The sequence below is a fragment of the Dermacentor variabilis genome, chromosome 11 (assembly GCF_050947875.1).
Source record: "Dermacentor variabilis isolate Ectoservices chromosome 11, ASM5094787v1, whole genome shotgun sequence".
Taxonomy (NCBI): domain Eukaryota; kingdom Metazoa; phylum Arthropoda; class Arachnida; order Ixodida; family Ixodidae; genus Dermacentor; species Dermacentor variabilis.
In genome coordinates, this window is record NC_134578.1 from 76,466,470 (window position 1) to 76,491,904 (window position 25,435).

Consider the following 25,435-nt stretch of genomic DNA (forward strand, 5'->3'; position numbering starts at 1 on the left):
CATACGAAAATATGGGTGATATTATAGGGCTTGTACAGACTCGGCAGTCAGTCGACTGAACGGACACTCCACTTAGTTGTAACTATGAATTTGGAGCCAACGTTTTAGTGGGTGAGTAAAAGTAAGAAGAAAGGTTTTGTAAACGCTTTGACAGCAATTCTTGTAACCCTTTTAAAAACATCTTTATGCCCACCTGTAGAGTAAACTGACCTATAGAAAGGTATACTCGTGCCATCGCATTTACGAGGTTCCTACTAAATTTTATTTGCGACATTGCGCTTAAGTACTTGATGGAGAAATACACCATTAACATGTGACAAGCCGCCACTTCTTTTAAAAGCCACGAACACTAATGCTGTCACTTGGGGGTGGTGTCCACTTTGGCCGATCACAAAGGCGGGGCCACATAGAAGTTGCCACATAGATTGGCACCTTGCTACTGGATAGTTAAAGAATGAATAAAAGAAAACTTAGCGTAAGAAAAAGAAACACCGACAGAAGCAAAAGTTTCTGTCAGAAGTGGGATTCGAACCCACGCCCGGAAGACCGGACTGCGACCTGAACGCAGCGCCTTGGACCGCTCGGCCATCCTGACGAGCCTCAGAACCCTGAAGGCTGGCTGGATGTCAAAAGACATCTCGTTTCGAGAACAACAATTTTCACTAACTGCACTTTAAAGGTGCTCACAAATGTTTGTGCTGAACACATCATGACACATGAGATACGTATTCTTCTACAGGGAGCCTTAAACGCAATTCCTTTTTAAATCTGAGGAACACGCTAAAATAATTGCCATGCCTTTCAAGGAGACTAATCCTGAGGTAGTGAAAAAAGAGAAGCTTTTCCGAACGGATATCTCAGTGCCATGTGTATTTTTCCGGTTACCGCTGAACTCAGCGGTTCCTAAGCTGGGGTGGAGCTGATAAAACTTCCTCGCCTCTCGTTTCTTTCTTTTCTTTCTGTGGTGCACACGTGCTCAATACTGGGGGTTCTGAGCATAGAGTTTCTCACTATAACACCTAGAGGGTAATCTGACGCCACCGTCTATGGGAGTTTCTTAAGGGGGCGCCGTGCCGTCATGGGACGGTATATGGGTCTGCGAGGCTCGTGTTGGCTGGTGTTGTAAGAGGCTTCGTCTAAAACGTGGCTATGGCTACGCAAATAACGCGCTCTCAAAGTAAAATCTTCATAAAATCCTTCCATTCACACATATTACATCTTTACTCACCCACAATGCATGACCAAGCGAAGAAAAGCAAGAACAGACGGCCAACTGTTTCAAAGCGAGCGCGAACCTTGTCGTCTGTCCTCCAACTTTAGCGGCACGCTGATACTTTTTACGTAACATGTAGTCGTACACACAATAACAAGTTCTCATAGTTAAACAAAACATAGTTTCGCGTAATAAAAAAGCTAAAACAGCTTTTCACGTGCTGTTTTAGTAGAAAGTGAATCATTGTGACAGACGGAACGGTATTTGCCAAGCGCGTCTTCAAGGTGTCCTGTGTCTACGAGAACGATGCCAATCCGAAGTCACAATATACCGGCATTCCCATGCATACCACAGCGCAGTAGCGCCAGATTTCCTTCTAGGTAATGTAGTGAGAAACTCTATGGTTCTGAGTAATCCGACAAAGGCGTCCGACGGCGGCAAGTGGGCGCTGATAGGACGGCTGTATGGCACTGAACCTTAAAAGGGTACTGACATTATATTTTCACTCTCTCTCCCTCTCAGTCTGCGTGATGGGAATGTTGCCATACGGTGCTCAAAAAGCGTTAGCAGTGGCGCCTTGGGTACCTTTAGCCGCTTTCCAAGCCAAGCATAAGGGCGGATTCATGGTTTTCGTTAGTAAAAGACGCGGTGAATTACACGTGTCAGTGAATGACACGAATAAAGCTTAGGCGTGCGCGTAATGTTACAGGTATATGTGGGTAATAAGAGTCAGAAGATGTGCCCGTGAACGCATGCACGTCTTCTTTAAGGTTATCATCTTCATCGTCTTCGTCGTCGTCGTCGTCGTCGTCCTCATCATCATCATCATCATCAAAGTCCAGGACGAGAGAGAAGAAGCTGGGAGGGCAGTTTGAAGTGTAAATTTTCTTGTATAACATTCCTTTAATTTTTTTTGCGAGGCTGTCAACATGTCTTCGACGGTGCGTTATATTTTTTTAATCATCCGCAATTTCTTTGTACTTTCATTTATTTTTTAATTCTCGCAGTACTACCCAATTCTTGGCCTATTCCACGCAATGGACTTAAGCCACATCTGGAGGAGATCATCATTATCACCACGGCGTCAGGGTAAACTTGTGTCTCAAGGACCGATATCAAGGGATATCGTGGTTACAGCAATAAAGGAAATTAGGCGCGAATGATTTTTTATTGGGTGGTCTTTCGGAAAAGTCGAGAGGCACAGCGAAACTCCCAATTTAGTCGGCTCTCACTCACGAGGGCGGGCATCGAGATCTTACTAGAAGCAGGCATACAGCCCCTCTTCATGCCACCAGAGAAGTCGCAACCATGCACAAAAGCCAAGAGATCAATAACCGTTGATCCCATCCCACGAAACATACACCCCACCCACAACGAAGGGCGGAGAAAAGCGAGAGCGAAGGCAATCCTTGACAACATCAAACGTAACGAAGCGCAAGTTCTCTTCGTTGACGCGGCCAAATATTGGAATCGGGGCGCCTACGCGGTATCTGTGGTGGACGCCCATGGCTCACTCGTCAACGCAGCCACGGTAGTTACCAACTTCACTCACGAAGCAGAAGAAATGGCCATCGCGGTGGCCCTTCGAAACTGCAAAGGAGCGTCAGTCATTTACTCGGACTCAAGAACAGCTATTAGAACCATCTCGTCGGCCCTCGTCTCTAGGAAAGCAGCTACGGTTATCAACACCACCTTCTTCCAAGAAACGGGAGGAGACAACCTTACGTCCCCACACATCACATGGTTCCCGGTCCACATGGGCAACATTTCCGGACTTCCTGACTGTAATCCGAACGAGCGGGCACACCAACTGGCGCGAGAGCTCACATTCCGCGTCTGCGGTCCGCCCTCTCGCTTCAACCCAGCCTGGAGGGACCTAGACAACAAAGACCCGCTCGTATCATATGACGAAATCACTTCAAATCATAGGTTATCACGAAGAGTTTTTCCTCCTCCTCACCCAAAGCTCAAAAAAGCACAGGCCGTCACTTACAGACAGTTGCAGACTAGGACATACATCACACCAACAACGCTAAGCAGGATCAATCCTGACCTTCCTACTGAATGCTGTTGCGTTTCGCCTGCGACACGTGGTTTTGCCGGCGCGACGGCGGCGGGGCGGCGGACATTTTGGCCCGATCGTCGTCACCGCAACACTCATCGCCAGGTGTTTCCAGGCGCGTCTGCGGCGATGCGACCGCCTAGGGATTTCGTTCCAGTCATTGTGCCCGAAACAGGCGAGGCCAAAGCAGGGATCTCCTTCCAGTTATTGGGCCCGAAACAGGCGATGCCAAAGCAGGGATCTCGTTCCAGTCATTGTGCCCGAAACAGGCGAGGCCAAAGCAGGGATCTCCTTCCAGTTATTGGGCCCGAAACAGGCGATGCCAAAGCAGGGATCTCGTTCCAGTCATTGTGCCCGAAACAGGCGATGCCAAAGCAGGGACCATCTTCTCGTTACAGTCATTGTGTCCGACCGGCAGCGCCACGACAGTGTGCTGCGCAGCGCCACGACAGTATGCTGCGCAGCGCCACGACAGTGTGCTGCGCAGCGCCACGACCAGGTGCTACGAGATCGTGCGCAGCGCCACGACATGGTGCTACGGCATCGCTACGACAGTGTGCGTCACCATTAGCCCATTGTACATTCACGTGCTCGTCTTTTGAGGGGTTCCTTCTTGCCCTCAACTGCGAGAGTATAAAAACAGCTGCCCCCGGACGCCAGAGGAGGGCTCCGATTTCTTCTGTTGAGTGAAGTGCTCTCCCGTCTCTCTACTTCGGTCAAACCTGACCGCCAACTCTTTGCGATGTTAAAATAAACAAGTTGTTTCGTTGTTACCAGTCGACTCATGCTTTGCCGGGACCTTCGGATGCTTCGAGTTGTACCCCAGGCCGCCAGGCCAACGCTACCCTTGGGGCTTGCGACCCAGGTACAACCACGGGCGTCAGCGCCGAGTTCCCAACAGATCGTACCAGCAGTCGGATCCAAACATCTGGTTGCCAGCGGTGAGATCGCCTCCGACTTCAAACAACTGTCTGCCAGCGGTGACATCGCGACAACGGAGGCCAGCAGCAAAGAGATGCAGTTGACAGTATGCTGAACAGCTCAACGACGATCCGGGAGCAGTGCAACGAGCCCTGTGTGACGACTGGTTGCCTGCAGCGGAACGACTGCGCGGAATTCCTGCCTGCGAGGTTTGGTGAGTGCGGGACTTTCTTCTACTGAGCTTTGCCAGGCTTTTTGTTAGTGTCAGAAACAGAGCTGGTAATTGTGGTTGTCGTTGCTGCCGGGTTAGTTTGCGGCAAGACAATAGTAAGCAGTAGAGAAAGCAGCATTCAGAGCAGCCATGGATTTGAAGTCGTTGCGCAAACCGAAATTGTTGGAGCTTGCAAGAGAGTTGGGTCTGGATGTCTCAGACAAACTAAGAAAACCGGAACTGATAACGGCTATTCTTGAGTTAGAGGCTGAGGATGACGAGCTGTCGGAATGCCTTGAGACTATTGAGGAGAGGTCAAAAAGACAGGAGCGCGAACTTAAAGAACAGAAAGAAAAAGAAGAGCGCGAACACGCTTTGGAAATGAAGCGTCTCGAGGTAGAGATGGAACGCGCTCGTAATGGAAGTCAGGCACACGGTGCAGGAGAACGCGTATTGTTCAAAATGACTGACCTGATGCGGCCGTTTAAGCTTGGAGAGGACATTGGTTTGTTCCTGGTTAACTTTGAGCGAACGTGCGAGAAGCAGGGGTTCTCTCGGGAAACGTGGCCACAGCGCTTGCTCACTTTGTTACCCGGCGAGGCGGCCGACGTAGTCGCTCGCTTGGATAGAGAGGAAGCAGAGGATTTCGACAAAGTAAAATCGAGTCTGCTAAAAAAGTACCGGCTGTCTGCGGAAGCGTTCCGTCGGAAGTTTCGGGAAAATGAGAAAGGCAAAAGTGAGTCATATACAGAGTTTGCGTATAGGCTTATGTCGAACATGCAGGAGTGGCTCAAAGAAGAGAAAGCGTTTGGTGACCACGATAAAGTTCTGCAGTGTTTCGGGCTAGAACAGTTTTATAGTCGGTTACCGGAGAACGTGCGATACTGGGTCTTGGATAGGCCAGACGTGAGTACGGTGGCTAGAGCCGCTGAGCTAGCCGAGGAGTTTGTGACGCGTCGAGCTCGCGGAGCTAAGGACGGTCAAAAGGGTGAATTTGGCTCCAAGTCTGAGAGGCCAAGGTTCACGCCCATGAGATTTAAGGGGGACACGCGTAGTGAGGATGCGAGTGAAAGCAATCCGACCAAACGTAAAGAGACGGCAGCCGAAGCCGAACGCAGAAAGCGGTTCGAGATGAGGCGAGCGGGCGTTTGTTATACGTGCCAGAAGCCGGGTCACTTTTCGGCGCAGTGTCCGGAAACAACACCAAAAGTTGTGTTTTTTTCAATAGGCAGCACTGACGAGAACATGAAGCTTCTTGAGCCTTACATGCGAGACCTCCTCGTAAACGGGAAAGAGTGCCGAGTGCTTCGCGATTCCGCAGCTACGATGGATGTAGTTCACCCGTCTTACGTAGAACCCCATATGTTCACGGGCGAGTGCGCGTGGATCAAGCAAGCCGTGGAAGCTCATAGCGTGTGTCTGCCGGTAGCAAAAGTGCTTATTGAAGGACCTTTCGGAGCGCTTGAGACGGAGGCGGCAGTGTCATCTATGCTGCCACCCCAGTACCCGTACCTATTTTCAAACAGGTCCGATCACCTCCTGCGCGAGAAGGGGCTTTTGTTTGGTGAAGCTAGTGTTCAGGCCTTGACCAGATCGAAGGTTCGGGAGCTCGCTGCAAAGGCGGTAGTTGCGGGGCCGACGTTATCAAACAACGAAAAAGGGTCAGAGGCGCAGCAAGCTGATATTCAGAGCACGCCCGAACAGAATAAAATTGAGTCTGTAGCGTTGAAGGCGCCAGATACTGGAGAGGAAAATCCCGACGCGGGAAAGTTAGAAGAGCTATCTACTGATTTGCTCATCGCGCCTACGTCAGACGGACTTGATAGGTTGCTAAAAGTCAGCCGGACGGCTTTGATAGCCGAGCAAAAAAAAGGATGGCAGCCTGGAAAACGTGCGCTGCAATGTCAAAGAAGGTATCGCCAGGAAAACTGCGCGTTTTGTGGAAAGAGGTGGAGTCCTGTACCGGAAGTATCTAGACCGCCGAGGAGTGGAGTTCGATCAGCTGGTCGTGCCTCAATGCTATCGTCAGGATCTGTTGCGCTTGTCACATGGGGGTTCGTGGTCCGGACACCTAGGAGTTAAGAAAACTAAGGACCGTCTCTTGCAAGAGTACTATTGGCCAGGGTGTTTTCGGGACGCCGACCATTTCGTGAGGACATGTGACACTTGTCAGCGGGTGGGCAAACCAGGGGACAAATCGAGGGCGCCGTTGAAATTGGTACCTATCATTACGGAGCCTTTTAGACGGCTCGTTATTGATACAGTGGGACCTCTGCCGGTAACAGCCACGGGGTACAGACACATTTTGACTGTGATCTGCCCAGCGACAAAGTTCCCTGAAGCAGTGCCGCTTAAAGAACTCAGCTCAGTTGAGATAGTTAATGCACTACTGTCCATATTTGCGCGAGTTGGTTTTCCTGCAGAAATTCAATCAGATCAGGGCACAGTGTTTACTAGCGCTTTGACGACAACTTTTCTCGAAAGGTGTGGGGTAAAGCTGCTACACAGCTCAGTGTACCACCCACAGTCGAATTCCGTTGAGAAGCTCCACTCCGTCATGAAGCGCGTGTTGAGAGCCTTGTGTTTTGAACATCAAACTGACTGGGAGCTGTGTCTGCCTGGGGTGATGTTTGCTTTAAGGACCGCGCCGCATGCGGCTACGGGGTTTTCGCCAGCTGAACTGGTGTACGGTCGCTCGCTTCGATCTCCGCTTCGCATGCTTCGAGAATCATGGGAAGGTAGGGGCGACGACCCAGTCGTGGTGGAGTACGTGCTTAAGCTCCTCGAACGCTTAAGAAGGGCACAGGAGTTGTCAGGTGAAGCAATGACAAAGGCCCAGCAGAGGGCCAAGGTTTATTATGATCGGACAGCCAGGGCCCGTCGTTTTGAGGTTGGCGATGAGGTCATGATATTGCGCACATCGCTAAACAACAAACTAGACGTGCAGTGGGAGGGCCCAGCGCGAATTGTTCAGAAACTGTCGGACGTTAACTACGTGGTAAGTCTGCCAGGAAAGCGGAAAGCACAGCAAGTTTACCACTGTAATCTGCTCAAACCTTATAGACAAAGGGAAGCAGTGGTGTGCATGATGGTAAACGTTCCTGAAGAGCTTCCGGTCGAGCTTCCGGGACTAGGCTCAGTGACGAACAGGGAAGACACCGGTCAAGTCATTAGTGACCTTATCAGTAAAGCACCGCTGTCGCCTGAGCAGAAAACCGAACTACACCAGCTATTACAAGAGTTTCAAGGTCTGTTCTCTGAGAGGCCTGGTAGGACTTCTGTACTTACTCATGATATAGAACTTACCTCCACAGAGCCAGTACGATCCAAGGCGTATCGGGTGTCACCCCGCCAGAGCGATATTATGGAGGCTGAGGTAAAGAAAATGCTACAGCTCGGTGTTATTGAGGCAGGTGAGAGTGATTATACCTCCCCTTTGATTTTAGTTGAGGTACCGGGCAAGGAACCTCGTCCTTGCGTCGACTACCGCAGGCTTAATTCCATCACTAAGGATCAAATTTATCCGATCCCTAACATCGAGGAGCGCCTTGAGAAAGTTAGTAGCGCTCAGTTTATTTCCACCCTAGATCTTGTCAGGGGTTATTGGCAGGTTCCACTTACAGAAGAGGCTAGTAGGTATGCGGCGTTCATTTCACCAATGGGAACATTCCGTCCTAAAGTGTTGAGTTTTGGTTTGAAGAACGCGCCATACTGTTTTTCAAGTCTCATGGATAAAGTGTTGCGGGGACAGCAAGAATTCGCTTTACCGTATCTAGACGACGTAGCGATATTCTCCGCATCCTGGTCTGAGCATATGACACACTTGCGGGCAGTGCTAACCCGCCTGCGCGAAGCAGGCTTGACAGTAAAGGCTCCTAAGTGCCAGTTAGCACAGGCCGAGGTTGTCTACCTCGGTCACGTGATTGGTCAGGGTCGTCGCCGCCCCTCTGAAATAAAAGTGGCCGCTGTGCGAGACTTTCCGCAACCGCGCACAAAGACCGATATTCGGTCGTTCTTAGGTGTCGCCGGCTACTATCAGAGGTACATCCCTAGGTACTCTGATATCGCGGCTCCCCTGACGGATGCTCTAAGAAAGACAGAGCCTCAAACAGTCGTCTGGGACGAGACAAAGGAAAGAGCTTTTAGCGCCCTAAAGAGTGCCCTAACAAGCCAGCCTGTGCTACGATCGCCAGACTATACAAAAGGGTTCATTGTTCAGTGCGATGCTAGTGAGCGAGGCATGGGCGTTGTACTGTGCCAACGGGAAAATGGAGAAGTAGAACACCCCGTCCTGTATGCTAGTCGTAAGCTGACCAGTCGTGAGCAGGCGTATAGCGCCACCGAGAAAGAGTGTGCATGTCTCGTGTGGGCCGTTCAGAAATTGTCATGCTATCTAGCCGGCTCGAGGTTTATCATTGAGACAGATCACTGCCCTCTCCAATGGCTGCAGACCATCTCTCCCAAAAATGGCCGCCTCCTGCGCTGGAGCCTCGCTTTACAACAATATTCCTTTGAGGTGCGTTACAAAAAGGGGAGTCTCAACGGTAACGCCGATGGCTTAAGTCGAAGCCCCTAACGTAGGAATCAGCCTCAAAATTGTTTGTTACTGATGTTTTTCTTCCTGAGGCAGGATTTTTTTTAACATATTGCTTTTGTTTAGTGTTTCAAAGTGATGATATGCTTTCTAGTGCAATTTTTCAATTTGTGGACGCGTTCTGAGTGATGCTAGACTACTGTAAGGAACTAGGCAGTGGTATAAAAAGGGGAAAGAGCCTGGCAGGGCTTAGTGAGGGTTGTGCCGTGCTTGCTGACTGAGCGGTTGAGTTTTCAGCGTAGTTCTAACGCTTGCCGGGAACGAGAACAAAAATGTGAACTCTCCCGAAGTCACTTTGCAGTGTCCCGTGCGAACCTGAACGAGAGAACGAGGCCTTCTCTGTGCGCTGCGCTCAAGAAACGTCAAGGGACGCCCGACTTCGGTTATGAGCATCATCGAGCGACATCCCTCCGGACAGCGGATGCAGTCCCCTGTCCATCGGGATCTCCTTTCCCCGGCGGGGCGGTCTGTTGCGTTTCGCCTGCGACACGTGGTTTTGCCGGCGCGACGGCGGCGGGGCGGCGGACATTTTGGCCCGATCGTCGTCACCGCAACACTCATCGCCAGGTGTTTCCAGGCGCGTCTGCGGCGATGCGACCGCCTAGGGATTTCGTTCCAGTCATTGTGCCCGAAACAGGCGAGGCCAAAGCAGGGATCTCCTTCCAGTTATTGGGCCCGAAACAGGCGATGCCAAAGCAGGGATCTCGTTCCAGTCATTGTGCCCGAAACAGGCGAGGCCAAAGCAGGGATCTCCTTCCAGTTATTGGGCCCGAAACAGGCGATGCCAAAGCAGGGATCTCGTTCCAGTCATTGTGCCCGAAACAGGCGATGCCAAAGCAGGGACCATCTTCTCGTTACAGTCATTGTGTCCGACCGGCAGCGCCACGACAGTGTGCTGCGCAGCGCCACGACAGTATGCTGCGCAGCGCCACGACAGTGTGCTGCGCAGCGCCACGACCAGGTGCTACGAGATCGTGCGCAGCGCCACGACATGGTGCTACGGCATCGCTACGACAGTGTGCGTCACCATTAGCCCATTGTACATTCACGTGCTCGTCTTTTGAGGGGTTCCTTCTTGCCCTCAACTGCGAGAGTATAAAAACAGCTGCCCCCGGACGCCAGAGGAGGGCTCCGATTTCTTCTGTTGAGTGAAGTGCTCTCCCGTCTCTCTACTTCGGTCAAACCTGACCGCCAACTCTTTGCGATGTTAAAATAAACAAGTTGTTTCGTTGTTACCAGTCGACTCATGCTTTGCCGGGACCTTCGGATGCTTCGAGTTGTACCCCAGGCCGCCAGGCCAACGCTACCCTTGGGGCTTGCGACCCAGGTACAACCACGGGCGTCAGCGCCGAGTTCCCAACAGATCGTACCAGCAGTCGGATCCAAACAATGCCCACACTGCGGCCACGAATACAACAACTTCGAACACATGCTCTGGCTGTGCCCTGCCAACGTGAGCACGGACTTTCCCGACCAGACTTCCTGGGACTCAGCGCTCAGACGCACAGAGCTCATCGCTCAGCTCAAGGCTGTCCAGAGGGCCCGGGCCGTCGCCGAAGGACTCTGTCTACCGGCCCCGACCTGGGTGGAGCAGCCGGATTGATTTTCTTTCCCCTCAGGACCTAAATAAGTTTTAACTCATTCACCCGGCAGCGAGAGTGACTAGCGCAGTCGGCACGTCGAGCGGAGCCACGGGTCGACGCCATAGGGTGCCTATAGAGGCCCTCCTCGCCCGCCGCTCACGCTAGTAGGGGCGGCTTACGAGCGGCTCCTACTTTCTGTGCGTCACCGGCGGTTCTACCGCGAGCAACGGCCACCGCGAAACGGATAAGTGCCTTAAGGGGGTATTGCCATGATATTTTCGACCACACTCCAACGCCTCCACATAGAACTGACATGTATAACGAAGGACTGATTATGTCCCCCGTATCCTCATCTTTCACTTAGGTCACGTCGCTGTGGTGTCGTACAGCCTTGCACGGGCCAAAGTACCTCCTGAGTAGCTTTTCTGTAAGGCCCTCGCCTCCAAACCCACACTTTCTCGCCTGGCCGATAGGTGACGTATCGGTGCCGTAGATTGTAACGTCGAGCGTCGTAGTCCTGTTATCGGGTGACTCTGATGTGGGCGAGTTGTCTCGCTCCCTCAGCCCGTTGAGCGAAAGCTTCAGCGGTCGTGCCTGTATCACCGTGGTCATGTGATAACATCGCACCGAGCATCGTCGTCACTTCACGGCCATGAAGAAGGCTAAACGGTGTCTTTCGCGTTGTTTCCTGCCGCGCAGTGTTATAAGCGAATGTGATGTACGGTAGAATGTCATCCCAATTTTTCTGTGTTCCGCGTCTAAGTATATATACTCAGCATGCCGGCGATGGTCTTGTTCAAGCATTCGTTTAGGCCGTTTGTTTGCGGGTGACAGGCGGTGGCCTTTCGATGAGCCGTGCCGCTGAGGCTAAGCACTGTCTTTAGGAGCGTAGCCGTATCCCTCTGTCCGTTATATCACTGTTAGCGCACTGTGCTTCAGAACCACGCTTTCAATAAGGAATCGCGCTACTTCGACTGCGGTTCCACCCTTGAAACGCCCTTGGTTTCTGCGTGGCCTGTCAGGTAATCAGTCACAACTATTTCCCACTCATTTCCAGAATTGGAAGACGGGAATGGCTTGAGAAGGTCCATCTCGATTGGAGCAAGTGGCGTCGTGGGCACTTGCCCACGACGCCACCACGACGCCACCGAAACCAGCCTAGCTGGTTTCAAATGTGGTGATTTGCGTCGTTCACAATCGAGGCAAGTGCGTACGCAATGTTTCCCACAGGCGGCAATACTTGCCCAGTAATATTTCTCTTTTACTCGGGCCAGTGTTCGCGGGTAGCCCAGGTGGCCAGATGTCAGTTCATCGTGGCAGGATTGTGAAACCTCATGACGGAGAGACGTCGGGACGGCAAGTAAGCGGCTGCTTCCGCTTGAAAAAAAGTTCTTGTAGAGAACATCATTACGCAAACAGAATGATGACAATCACTTAGCGGGATCAACTAGCTGTCTTCCCGCTGCTGACGAGCAATGGTGGCCGTGTCTAGAACACCTTTAAAAGTCATGTATTTGTCATCTTCTGTGTCTTTCTAGTCAGTCGGTGACATTGAAAGGCCGTCGGCGTCGGAGTGTTTTCGTCTGGACTTGTAAACCACTGTAATATCGAATTCTTGAAGCCCTATGCTCCAACGTGTAGTCGACCGGACGGATCCTTCAAGTTCGTCAGCCAGCAAAGTGAGTGAGTGATCGCTGATAAGACAGAAGGAACGATAATAGAGATATGGTCGAAACTTCATAGCTGTCCAAATGCCACATCCAATATGCGGCATACCCGCCGTGGTTGCTCAGTGGCTATGGTGTTGGGCTGCTGAGCACGAGGTCGCGGGATCGAATCCCGGCCATGGCGGCCGCATTTCGATGGGGGCGAAATGCGAAAACACCCGTGTGCTTAGATTTAGGTGCACGTTAAAGAACCCCAGGTGGTCAAAATTTCCGGAGTCCTCCACTACGGCGTGCCTCATAATCAGAAATTGGTTTTGGCACGTAAAAACACCAAATATTATTATTAATGTGCGGCATGTAGAGAGACGCAATCTCGCACATTGCAGATGAGAAGGCGAGGTCCATGCCTAATCGCATTTCAGTTTACCTAATTAAAGTGTCCTGGTCTGTTTTCCAAGTTTGTGCTGCTTGCGCATCGCGAGCATATGCACTGTGAACGCCTCTGCAACGAAGACTACTACAACGAATTTGCGTGTACAGCGAAGGAATTGATGCGTCCCCGACGACTAAGCTGTTGCTTGGCAACGAACGCCACCGAAGGATCTCCGCAGATGTCACCAAGATGCACTCTGCGCTAGCGTTAACGGCAGCGCTAGCACTGCACTTATCTCAGATGTAGTACTGCTGAACTGTTCCAGGAATAGCTCAACTCCTATGCTGCTTGTCGTAGCAGAGCAGTGGGTGCGATGACCGACCAATACACTGTAGTCGACAACGACGTGATGATGCAAGTATTACTGACGACCGAAGACGTCTTCGGGGCTGAAAGGACGCAAATGCCAACGAAGACGATGGTCATAACGATCCTATCAACGAACCAAAAAAACATAGCGGGTATTTTATGAAGATTGCTTTTTTTTGTAAATAAAAATATTTAAAGTGTTCGTAAAACAGCGCTAAAGACGAGGGCGAAAAGAACGCATGTGACAGGAAGTGCGGTGCACACTTTCCTGCGTGTCCTTTCGTCCTCGCGTTTAAGAGATGTTTTGTGAATGGTGTCGAGATGAACCAACTCGCATCAATTGAGGTTTTTTATAACAAATTTTATAACAATTTCATAAGAAATCGCAAACTGCGAGAGAACAGAAATTTTTTTTTAATATTTGGGGTTTACGTGCCAAAACCACTTTCTGATTACGAGGCACGCCGTAGTGGAGGACTCCGGAAATTTTGACCACCTGGGGTTCTTTAACGTGCACCTAAATCTAAGCACACGGGTGTTTTCGCATTTCGCCCCCATCGAAATGCGGCCGCCGTGGCCGGGATTCGATCCCGCGACCTCGTGCTCAGCAGCCCAACACCATAGCCACTGAGCAACCACGGCGGGTGGAGAACAGAAAACGACGAAGATGATGTACATTTCTCTGTCAAACGAGAACATGAGCTATGGAACAATAGTAGAACAACTCTCAATCGAAAAACGGGAGCTGGCCCCATCTCATTTGAAGAAAAATGTCACCGAACAAATCATGTAAGAGGATGGCAATGGAAGAAATTGACTGTCATCGCAGGAGGGGCAACCATTACGTTGAATGTTGCAACCAACATTTAACCAAATTATGTGCGCTTCACTCTTGTGTGCCGGCATCACTATATTACGCACTCATCTGTATCAGTTATTATATCAGCAGCGTGTGCGTGTGGGGGGGGGGAAGCAACGCCAAAGCCCTTCCCCGTTACCTGCCAAAATCAAATGTAAAACACATAAATAGAAAACAAGATAATTTCGACTAAAACGCGAATTTTACCATCGAGAAGCTAAGCAGGTCCTGCATAAAGTTTCATTTGGCGACTCCAAGTAAGATATTTTGTTTCCAAACGGTAGCATACCTTCGAGCACCTGGATAGGGTTCCGCTGCCAACAAGGCTATAGCGTAACTTACAAAGTACACTATCGTAGCGTTCTAAGTAGTAAAGCCAAATTTATAAAAGTCATACAATGCAGTTGCGGTGCTAAGAGACCATAGAGTAACAAAAATCAACAAAATACGACTGATACATTTTTCTTGGGTCTTAACGCGTTAAGACACCTGATAATTGAGTTTGACAGTCATCAAACTTGCCATGTGTCACTTCTCGTGCGAGAAGCTTCTGGTTATACTAATAGTAATGATCTCTCAATAAATCAATAATTTATTTAATATACCCAGGAACGACACTGAGGTCTGGGTGGTCATGCGCGGAAAAAAAAACAAAAAACAAAAATAGGGGAAAATGTAAGAAAGCTACGTATAAATCTTACGAGACAAGGTAATGGAATGAGAAACGAAATACTAAAGAGAACTAGATAAACTGCTACAAAAGGAACAAGAATACAGCAATAACACACAACTGAGAGATGGAGAACATACACGAAAGAAGAGAGAAACTATGAGAAGACAGGAGAGGAGCGTAGCTAGAAACAATGCTCAAGAAACAGTGTGAAGCTTCGAACAAAAAGAAGGCGACACGTTTTGGAAGATACCAAGATGGATAAAATGACAGGTGCAAAGATTTCGCATCCATTAGAGAGGCGAGTGTCCAGTGAAAGAGGCCGGAACATCGAAGGGCTTATGCGTCTTCGTATTCTCCTGCGGAAACTGGATTGGAACAGAAGCTAGTTGACCCGAACATGTGATAAAAACACGAACGATTTTGAATAAGGTGAGGACGTCCACACGACTGCTTCTGCAGATAAAGGGACCGAAGTGTGGGGTGATAACTGAGGCTTGAGGGGAGTTGTTGGGGCGCGAGGTCAGAAAACGACGCCTCTATACATTTGGCAAACTTTTAACGCACACGCTCAATTAGAATGCTACTTGAAGTGCTCGTGCCGTTCCGCACCACTGGGGCATATTCAAGCGGTGGGAAACAGACGGATGCAAACAATTTGAGGAAGGGAAGCGAGGTGCAGAATTCTCCTGTATACACGTACGGAACCGAGTGCGCGCAGGCCTCGTGACGCAGTGCACTTGGCATGGGCAGACACGCTTAGCGTACTACAAAAAAAAAAAGAAAGAAAGAAGCACACACACATTGAGGTGGCGTATTTCATGAGCCCTCGTCAACAGTGCGTGATCAACAGAATAAGGGAAGCCGATGTGGGTTTTATGCGAATATGACAAAAAAATTCTGGTTTCCTATGAATTTAGAGTGAGTCCGTCTAACTCTGGCACCATTAAGGGAATGATGATTTAGTCACACTGCATAGCGCGGCGGTGCTCAACACTGCGTATTTCCCTAAATATTGTTGTTGTCGTCGGCGCAAAGAAGAAATTAAGACTTGTGGATTGGGCCGATCGAGGAAACGCCAGTGACGAAAAATTAAGAAGAGAGGCGACCCTAACACGGAACCTTGTTGCAAACCCATACATACCGTAAAAAACAAAAGAAGGTCAGTCATTGGCGCTCACGAAGCAGAACCTGCCGAGGACATAACTGCGTATTAAGGCTACAACAGGAGCTTCAACACGGAAGTGCCCAAGATTCTCGAGCAATAGAGGACGATTGACTATGTCAAATGTTTTGCTGAGATCGCAGTGTACCGCCTCAATGTGCCCCATTGAAAGACGGGCGTGGAAACCTGCATCATAAAGCTGACATGGTTGGTGGTGCTGCGTGCTCCAGGGTAGCGTACCGTACTGCTGCCGAGAAGTAGCGGCGCCTGCCTATCGAAGCTCGACCGACATTACTTATTGGGTAGCGTGGCGTTGTCGGCGGGCTGCAGGCATCCGGTAGATCATGGCGACCAAGCAGGGGCGAGACGATTTGCTAGTGCGAAACTTGCACTGTTTATTCAAAGGTAGTTGAAAGAAAATAAGAAAAGCATGAAGTATGAAGTCTCAATTATGAAGTATATCAAAGTACATTTCGGAGCCCCTTAAATAGGCTCTCTACAAGTGTGGGCGGGATCTTGCTTCCGTCGAATGACACGTGACAGGCACGGAGAAAGGGCCCCTCCTCCTGCAATACCGAGCACGGGGGGGGGGGGGAGAAGTCGATCCTCTTTTCGACGAATTCGGGGAGAAGGTCGGGTGAATGACCTCTCCGGCGCCGTGGGGTCCGGCCAAGAGAAGGTGAAGGGGATGAGGTAAGCACACACGATGCCACGACCATGAGAGGAGGGGAAGAGGATGAGGTCGCCCGTGGGCTCCGGCTCAGGGGGTAGGGTGAATGATCTCTTCGGCGCCGTGAGGTCCGGCCAAGAGAAGGTGAAGGGGATGAGGTCGCCCGTGGGCTCCGGCTCAGGAGTAGGGTGAATGACCTGTCGCCACATGGTGTCAGACGCCAACCCTAACAGTGGTCGTTGAGAGGCCATAAAGAAGTCTACGATGATTTGGAACGAGAATGTTTTAGAGCGCAGCTCTTTGGCGTCCGTTCCTGGGTTTCGCGTCGTCGTCGGCGTTGTCGTCGGCGTTGTCGTCGGCGTCGGCCTCGTAACCAGCTCCGCCCCCCTTTCATCCCCCCAGCGCTAGCAGCGACCGACTGATACCGCTGGATGCCGCTGACGCCGCTAGAGAGTCAAGATAACGTGACTGCATAGAACACCGTCGCCGCCATGCAGAAAGAGTATCAGTCAAAGGCATCAGTCAGTCGCTGCTATCTCTTCCCTCCTCCCTTTATCGTGTTGTCCGCTTGCTGCGCGCGCTTCTGCCCCCATCGTTTGCCGCTGGGTGTACACGCCGCCCCCCTCCGCTTCCGCTTACTGCTGGTTGCTCTCGACGGCGGCGATGAGCCTCCGCTTCGGCGGCGCGAACTGCAGGGTCTTCTCGGCGGCGGCGATGAGCTTCTGCTTCAGCCTCGCTTACTGCTGGTTGCTCTCGACGGCGGCGATGAGCCTCCGCTTCGGCGGCGCGAACGGCAGGGTCTTCTCGGCGGCGGCGCTTAGCCTCTGCTTCCCCCACGGCTGTGACAACCTCGCGAGGCACTTGTATAGATCTCGTCTTTGAGAATCAAGCATTGGTGTACCAAGTCGAACATATATCAGTCTATTTCTCCGACCACAAAGCTTCCTTCATGACTGTCAAGAACTGTTAGTGGAGTCTTTGTTAAAGGAATACGTGTGAAAAATAAAAAAAAAATTCTGTGATAGCGCATACATGTGTTGCTCGATTTCTTTGCCTCAATCTATCCAAAAGGTGAAACAGCTTATTTGCTGCGCTCAAATTTCGCATTAGGAAGTAACGTAATCGTCGGTAATTTTTTTTTACACTGAACGACTATGCACTGTGGATACCTAATTCTAAACGCTTGGAAATTGCAGTGGGAGGAAAAATCGGCCAGTAATTTGCGACATGCTTATTGGGGCCTGATTTAAATAGAAGAAAAACGCGAGGGATTTTCCAAGCTTGCGGTAAAGTGCAATTATTCAAACATTTATTAAACATTAATGCCAGCACAGATAGAGATACTAGGCTTGTTAATGGCGTCTGTAATGCTATTCGGTCCGCAGGACAAATATTGCCTCCTACGCCTGAGGCACTGGTCGATGAGGTTCTCGTCAAAGTACCGAGCCGGAAATTCTAGTAGAAGTGCGGAGCTGTTGGGCAGTGCTGTCAGAGGACGCTTTGTATAGAGGAAAAATGGAGCCAAGCAGATGGGTACGATCAAACCACAGGAGTCAAGCAGACGGATACGATTTCCACGTTTAGTGGAGCGCATACGAAAATGTCCCTTAACGTTCGCCGGCCGATAGGAGGAGCTGCTCTCCATTAACTCAATGTGAGACTTGTGATCCCGCTTCTAGAGTTAGCTACAGAGGGACCGCTAGAGGCTGAATTCTCCTATCCATTTGTTAGGCGCAGGATTTATGGCTTTTTTACAGCGAAAGCTGCATATGACTAAACCTCCGTAGGTTTTTCGGCGTCCGGCAGCAGAAAAAATCATCATGTGGGCCGATCATGGTAATCAGGCAGAAACGGTCCAAACTCAATGGCACATACCCCTGTGGGCTTGGAAACCTGTAACGCGCCCTTGAAATATTCTTGTAACACGGGGGACTCAAAGAGGTCCCTGACACACAGGTAAGAACAGATGGTTTTGAAAAAAAAAGTTTCGTACAAATTTTTCAAGAAAGAACAAAAATTCTCGGCGCCAACCGCGAAACCGCGCTAGCGCCACTGCTCGCGCGTTCATCGTAGTCGTCTTCTTCCGCAGCTGGCTCTGTTGCCGCTCATCATTCCAGCGTAGAATTCACTTTTCTGTTGTCGTAATTGGGAAGCCGCGTCTACGGGGGTATGCATGAGCCATTGGCCATTCAACAGCTGCGTTATCGATGGGGCGGACACTTATAGTTCGTACACCCGAAGAACAACATGCGTACGAGGAGCACCGGAGGTACCAGCTACGAGAATCTAAACGGCGCCAACGCGAAACGGCCACCGATGAAGAACGTTCCCGCGATGCTGAACGAAAACGACAATCGCGAGCGCGGCACCTCCGAACGAGCAACGACGGCGAGACGGTGCATCTTTATGGAACGCACCGTGAAACAGGAGTGGGTGAACGTGTTCAACCCCTGGGTCGTGTCGGTCCCAACCATTCCACTCGGTGAAGATGGAATGGCAGCGAAAGTTGACGACAGTCGAGCTCTCAAAAGAAAAGCAAAGTGCTTTCACTGCCATTACATCTTCACAGAGTGGAATGGTTGTCATTTTTTGTGAGCACGCTCCTTACGCTTTAGACCAGTTGTATGTTCCGCAGAGAACCAAAGAAAAATTTACATCGTTCGTGTTTGTAATGGGGTATGTAGCCATGCATACTCTCCAGAACGACCACCTCGGTAGACCAATGGGCCTGTTCGTCGACGTTGCATGTACTAGTCAGAAGAAGCCAACCAACTGCAGAGAAAAACTTGAAGAGGTGAACATAGTCACCAGATTTTAAAGCAAAGCGGGGAAATTCACTGGCCTCATCTGAACCGTTACGGCGTAAGGCCGACAAGGACGCTCGTATAATAAGCGGGGAAGGGTGGTGGTGAAATTTGTCAGGACGAACAAGGAAAATGTCAGAGTGCGACAATGCCACATTCTGTTCATTTGACAGTCACAAGACTAAAACATTACCACGAGCTAGGAAATCTAACAACGGAGCTGCAATTATTCGCTAAAAAAATTGCAGTGGGAATAAATGAAGTTGCTTTACTGAATACCAGGTGTGTTTAAGCGACCAACAATAAGAAGTCGGTGCTCTAAGTGTGTGGTAAGGAAATATTCAATAGGTGCGATGACTTCATCAAACATGACTGGATTGAAAGCTACAATTAATAGACTTCTGAGGACGCGCTAGACTTATTTCCAGCCATACCAATTCGTGTACAATTTTGAGGTCGAAGTGTCTAAGGGCAATTAAATTAATATAAAGAGCAATTAGGACACCGCCAGCTTTTTGTTTGGACCCAGAAAAGACTGACACTGCGAAATACATCGTAGTTAGACGGCAACACATCAGACGGCAGTATGAGACTCGACAAGCAGGTTTCGGTTTGCACAACAATGGAGAAACAAGAGGAACCAATGTTAGCAACTAGTTCAGGTGCCATGATACGAAGACCTAGAGCGTTTTGATAATATCGTCCAAATTACACACTTTGCCCAACTTTGGTTACCACAGTGCCATGGAGCATATCATCGTGCAGCTAACCACGAGAAAGCTAGAAAAGGCAACCCATGGGCTACACGGAGGTGTTGTCAAGTCGTTTAAAAGCTTCGTTGTTAATAACCACGTGGAATGAAGAATAACAGTCGTGCTTTGTTTTGAGGCGCCGGTGAGAGAATGGTCGGGTTAACATTGACAGACTTCTCGTGATTATTCAGGTTTGCATGGGTGGCTTCAGGGGAGAGCACCGATAGGAAAAAAGTCTCAGTTTCGCCCGAAAGGTAATCATCGATTGCGAGAGCAAATCAGTGCACAACTATACGAACTAAGGATAGTAGTTTTATCGGCCGTTAAACTTGTAAACAGACATACTAAATAAAGTAACAAGCAAGGTGTGACCAGAGCACAAGCAAACCTGAACACATCTCTTTCGATGGCCGCGGAAACTCGCTGCCAAAACGCTGGAGTGAGGAAGCGTGGCAGCAGCAGCGAGCGAATTGACCTTCGTGCTGCACCTCGCATCAACGCGAACTAAGCCTTGAAAACACAGCGCACGGCGAACTCTGTCCCTGTGGCAGATGACTTCCAAGATACAGGGGCCCAGGCGGGCGCGCACGGCCGTCCGAGCCCCTCCCTACGCGCAGCCATCGATGCCCTCCCCCCGGAGCATAGTGCACGACGGAAGACGGCGCGCTTCCTCCCCACTTTCTTCGCTTGCGTGTGCGAGATTGAGCCGCGATCTCCAGCTCATCCTCGCATGCTTTCAGTCGCACATACAGCGTACGGCGCGTGACTACGATTTTATTGTCCTTGGACTTCATACGGAACCTCACGGCAACGCCGACGGTAGAAATGAGCTGGAGTGTACATATAATTCCTATCGCAAACAAAAAAAAAACTTTGGGACCTTTGAGTCTTTGGGCAACAGTTATTGCACACTCACCAGAAGCACCGATTATGGGAGTTAGGACTTCTCTCTTTAGTCGTCACAATGGAATTCCGGTCGGCGCACCTCTGCGAGAGGGGGGAGGGTGAGGGGGAGAGTCAGTCAGGGTAGTCGAGTTCGTCAAAACTTGTTGCGGTCTTTGCAAGGAAGCCGTTTTTCTTTTTTTTTTTGGAGACGGCGTCATACTGCAAGTAGTAAGGGGAAGCGAGGTTGAGTTGACGGGGCGCCGCGCTAGCCAACCGCGTAGAGCCGTATAGAGGTGATAGGTATAGAGTTGCCGTATAGAGGTGATAATTTCCACTTGGCGACAAGTGCCTCGAGCGTTGCCGCGGCTGACACACAAGTATCTCTCGCGCAAGTGGGGCACTTCATTGCTCGAAAATGATATGCCTTCCATCGCGTTGAGGAGGAGTTTACGCAGGCAGACAAGATCCTCGCGCGCGACAGAAGACGGCGCGCTTCCTCTCCGCTTCCCTTCCTTTCGTGCGCGAGATTGAGCCACGATCACCGGCTAACTCTCACATGCCTTCACTCGCACATACAGTATACGGCGCGCGGCTGGGGATTTTATCGTCCTTGGACGTTATACGGAACGTCACGGCGAAGGCAGAAATGCGCCTGGAGTGTCCCTATAACCGATATTGCAATAATAATGTATTTGCATATAACAAAGCAACCGTGCGTGGCATTCAAGGCTGTGCAGAAAAGCGAAAACCCGTACGCAAATGCACCTGCCCAGCCCGCAGTCCAAAATTACTTCAACTTGGAGTATATCTGTCAGCACTCATTTAACAGCCAGTGCCTTGAACTGTCATCGTCGGGGCGTTCTCCCTGTGAAAGCACTGGCTCCACACCGAGGCGTTGCCCCTGTTCGCTAACTGTTCAACACTTCAAGTTGCTATCTTACTGTTGAAGTATGGCCGGTGTTTTCATACGCAAAATACGATGAGCAGGAAGGCGCAACGAGATACAGCGGTCGGATGATATAGCGTTATCGCTCTTCTGTAGGGGAGAGGCGGTAGAAGCGATAAGTACAGGGGTATCTTTAACAACGCCTGAGCTGAGCAGTGAACGTAACCCGTCACATGCAGTGCCATTGTATACATGCACAATGAGTCGTAATCTGAAAGCCACCTCATCCGGCCCCGGACACAGGGGGGGGGGGGCACTTTCGTGTCCCGCCAATCACAAGGAGCGCTGCGTGCAAAAATGTACGCTGCTGCCTATGCCGAGCCTCAACGATTTCACTTGCACAAAATTTAATGAAACGTAGGATGAAAATAAGTAAGGATTAGCGTTTTATAACTTTGCGAATATGGAGGGATACGCAGAGCGGCTATCGCGACTTTGGCGATCGCGCGCATAAACAAGCCGAGTCTTACGGTCTAGCGAGTTCTGGCTGTGTTCTCGCCGTGCGCGAATTCACGCCACGCCCCCCCCCCCCTCCCGCCTTTTTTTATTGTCGTTTGGATGAGAAATGCGGCAGGCGCCATTTACTCGTGCTATCAGTGCTTTGTGAGAACGCATGCGAAGCGCAAGTTGGAGCTACGCCGCGCAGCCGACTGAACACCGAGAACATCTGCAGGTAAGATTAGACTTTGCTCGTTTGAAGCTTGAGTGTAACTTCGTGCAGGCTGCATGTGCGGTTTCTATTGCTACAGTGTCTGCGCCGCTGCTGCATCAGAAATAAACTGTACATGAGCTCTAACGAACAATTTTGTCTTAGACCTTTTTTTGTGCGCAAACAAACAGGGACGAAGAATAGAAGAAACACGAGGACGAGCGCTTGTGTTTCTTCTATTCTTCGTCCCTGTTGGTTTGCGCACAAAAAAGTTTTAAGATGAATCTGTTCCAACTAGGCCGACTCGCAGTTATGCTTCAAACAATTTTGATACGCTAAAGGCTCTGAGAATGGTTATGTAATTGCGGAACTTATGTCTGTCTTTAATGTGTAAGGAACAGTAGGAAGTGAGCCCAATACGGTGAACGCAACGCAAGATCGCAAATCATCTCACAATAGCACAGCGATGGACGTGTAAAAGTCAACTGCGACCGATAGAATACGTGTCGATGCTCGTGGAGTGATACATTGCCGTCCAGTAATTCAATTGTGGCTGCTGCCTTACGCTGGTTTTATTTCGGGATATTCGTCTCATATTGTTACGTAGGAAGACACCGACAACGACATACGAAACGATGTCTGCATTTCGCGTGGTTATTCGTGTCCTGAAATTTTCACAAGACAAAACAACACTTGTTACTGTGTTTTGTACATCCAATGTATCGTGAACAAACCTATAAATAAGCGCTCAATCAAATGCCAGCACAATCGCACACTGTCCCTGCATCTACGCAAAGCACGTAAAAATGTCTGAAACACAACTTGTGTGACCTTCTGGCGTTTAGTAATACATAATACATTCTTTACCGCACGTATTTGGGGATGAAAAATGCAAGACTGAAGTACTTCAGATAACCTTCCACGCATTTGAAACTTGGTAAGCGCATCGAACAGAGAGAGATACGACAATGCAAATTGAGGCTAAAAATTATTGCTTACCAAAGCAAAATTTAGCGTAAGAGAGGTGTCACTACTATGAACAGCTCGGCGCAAGGAAATATTCAGTTGGAATATGCATCTCAGTGTTTCGCTGCAGAACATACGTAAGTGCGTCCGGAAACCGAAAACCTAAGTGAAATCGAATTAGACCTTCCCCGCAGCTTTTGTGAACGCCACATGATGACTGCTGCGATGGCTGGGCCTGCGATGACTGGGACTGCTGCGATGGCTGCGATGACTGGGCGATCGCATGCGCACACTGTTCCCGCCGAATGCCAGTTGCATTACGAGCACTAGCACTAGCGTTTCGTGTTCCTTATAGCTCTGGCGGGAGTGTACGTTCTTCAGCTAAGTGTTCTGTGACTTCGTCGTGCAGATGTGCAGGTGAAAGGAGAACAACGTTTTGAAGACAAGGTCTTCTTTGCTGACTCCATACGGGTTTGGCGTATCGGGGTCTGGTTATCTTGTTGCCTCGGGTTCTCTCAAGCCGCCTTTGTGCGTAAGACTTAGGATTGACAACAAACCCCCGTTTGCTTGTCTTGTACGGCCGGGCTTCGGCGGTACCAGGACAGGCCAGAAACACAACACAAGGTAGACTAACAAGCACACGAACGTTTATTGCTCCAGAGGATTCACGTGGAAGCAGGCTAGTTCCGACCGCGACGTTTGCCGGGGTCGATCGTGGGGCGAACAGGGGCAGGGCGCGTCAAAGGATGGGAACGAGGTGTTTACTTGAGGTCCTTCCTTCGTCGCGGCTCTCAGTCTTTCCCTAGCTCAGGGGTTCGCCGGTCGCGCTTTACAGGATGGATGGATGTTATGAACGTCCCCTTTGGAACGGGGCGGTGGTTTGCGCCACCAAGCTCTTGCTATTATACTGCCTAACGTCTACCTAGGTTAAACAATAAAAAAAGATAAAAAACACCATGAACTACCACACCCAAATTTTCTGATCCCCTATTGCGAACTGTGCTTTTGTAGTCGCGCCGATTTTGGCACCCCCTGCCATGTTCTTTGCTCTGTCCAATGATCACGGACTTCCGCGGCCACGTGATCGCCTACGTCTATTAGCGGATCGGAGCGGAGGAGGGGGAGGGGGGTGCAGTGGGGCCCGGAAGCCGCTAGCCTTTTCGCGCGGGAAAACCGTGCTAGGAACGCCTGCTCTACGTGCGTTTCCTGGCGCGCCTTTGGACGGGAGGAAATTATCGGTTTTAATAATTCTCACAATCTTCACAAAAAGGGAAATTTTGTTTGTTGGGAATGTTGTAGCGAGTCACCGAAGGTATAATGTAGGTTTCAACGAGACAAGAAGTGATAACTAATCGTAGAGTAAGTCAATCTAACGGCAAAGACTCAACGACTGCTAATATAGTGGAACATCATCCACACTGCGCTACACACAGAAGCTGCTAAGCACGAGGTCGCGGGATCGAATCCCGGCCACGGCGGCCGCATTTAGATGGGGGCGAAATGCGAAAACAGGCGTGGTGCTTAGATTTAGGCACATGTTAAAGAACCCCAGGTGGTCAAAATTATTCCGGAGTCCCCTACTACGGTGTGCCTCATAATCATATCTTGCACTCGGACGTAATACCCCAGAATAATAATAATAAAAAATAAGCTATCTCCATGATCGGCCGAACTGGCCTCTTGGTAAAAAAAAAAAGAGAGGCCTTCCAATCAAAGTCTACGCGAAGCAAGACATCGTCGTCGTACATGCCTTAAAAATGGAATTAAATAACTCCGCATGAATATAAGAAGTAGAGGATGCGAAAAAAAGTTTAAGGACGTCTGGCAATGGAACGAAGAAAATAATGTAAATAATGCAAAAAATATGCAATTATTCAACATTGCACCATATTTAGTCCTCAAAGTTTAGTGCATATAAATGCATATATCCTGTACCTTGTTTTCTGTCGCGACGACTTTGGTTGCCACGTCATTCTTCTTTTCGGCTGTGGGAAGTAACCAACTATAACTGTTTTGTTATTACTGCTCTGAAGCCAAACCAAAAGTGCAGATGTGCTAATGAAACAAATCTTCAAA

General features: G+C 49.9%; 1 non-coding gene across 1 annotated transcript; it reads right to left on the reverse strand.

Moving 5' to 3' along the window:
- Positions 1–511: 511 nt before the first annotated feature.
- On the reverse strand, positions 512–595 carry TRNAL-CAG (transfer RNA leucine (anticodon CAG)). The gene has a single exon. It is a non-coding gene; the product is annotated as a tRNA-Leu (tRNA).
- Positions 596–25,435: the final 24,840 nt, after the last annotated feature.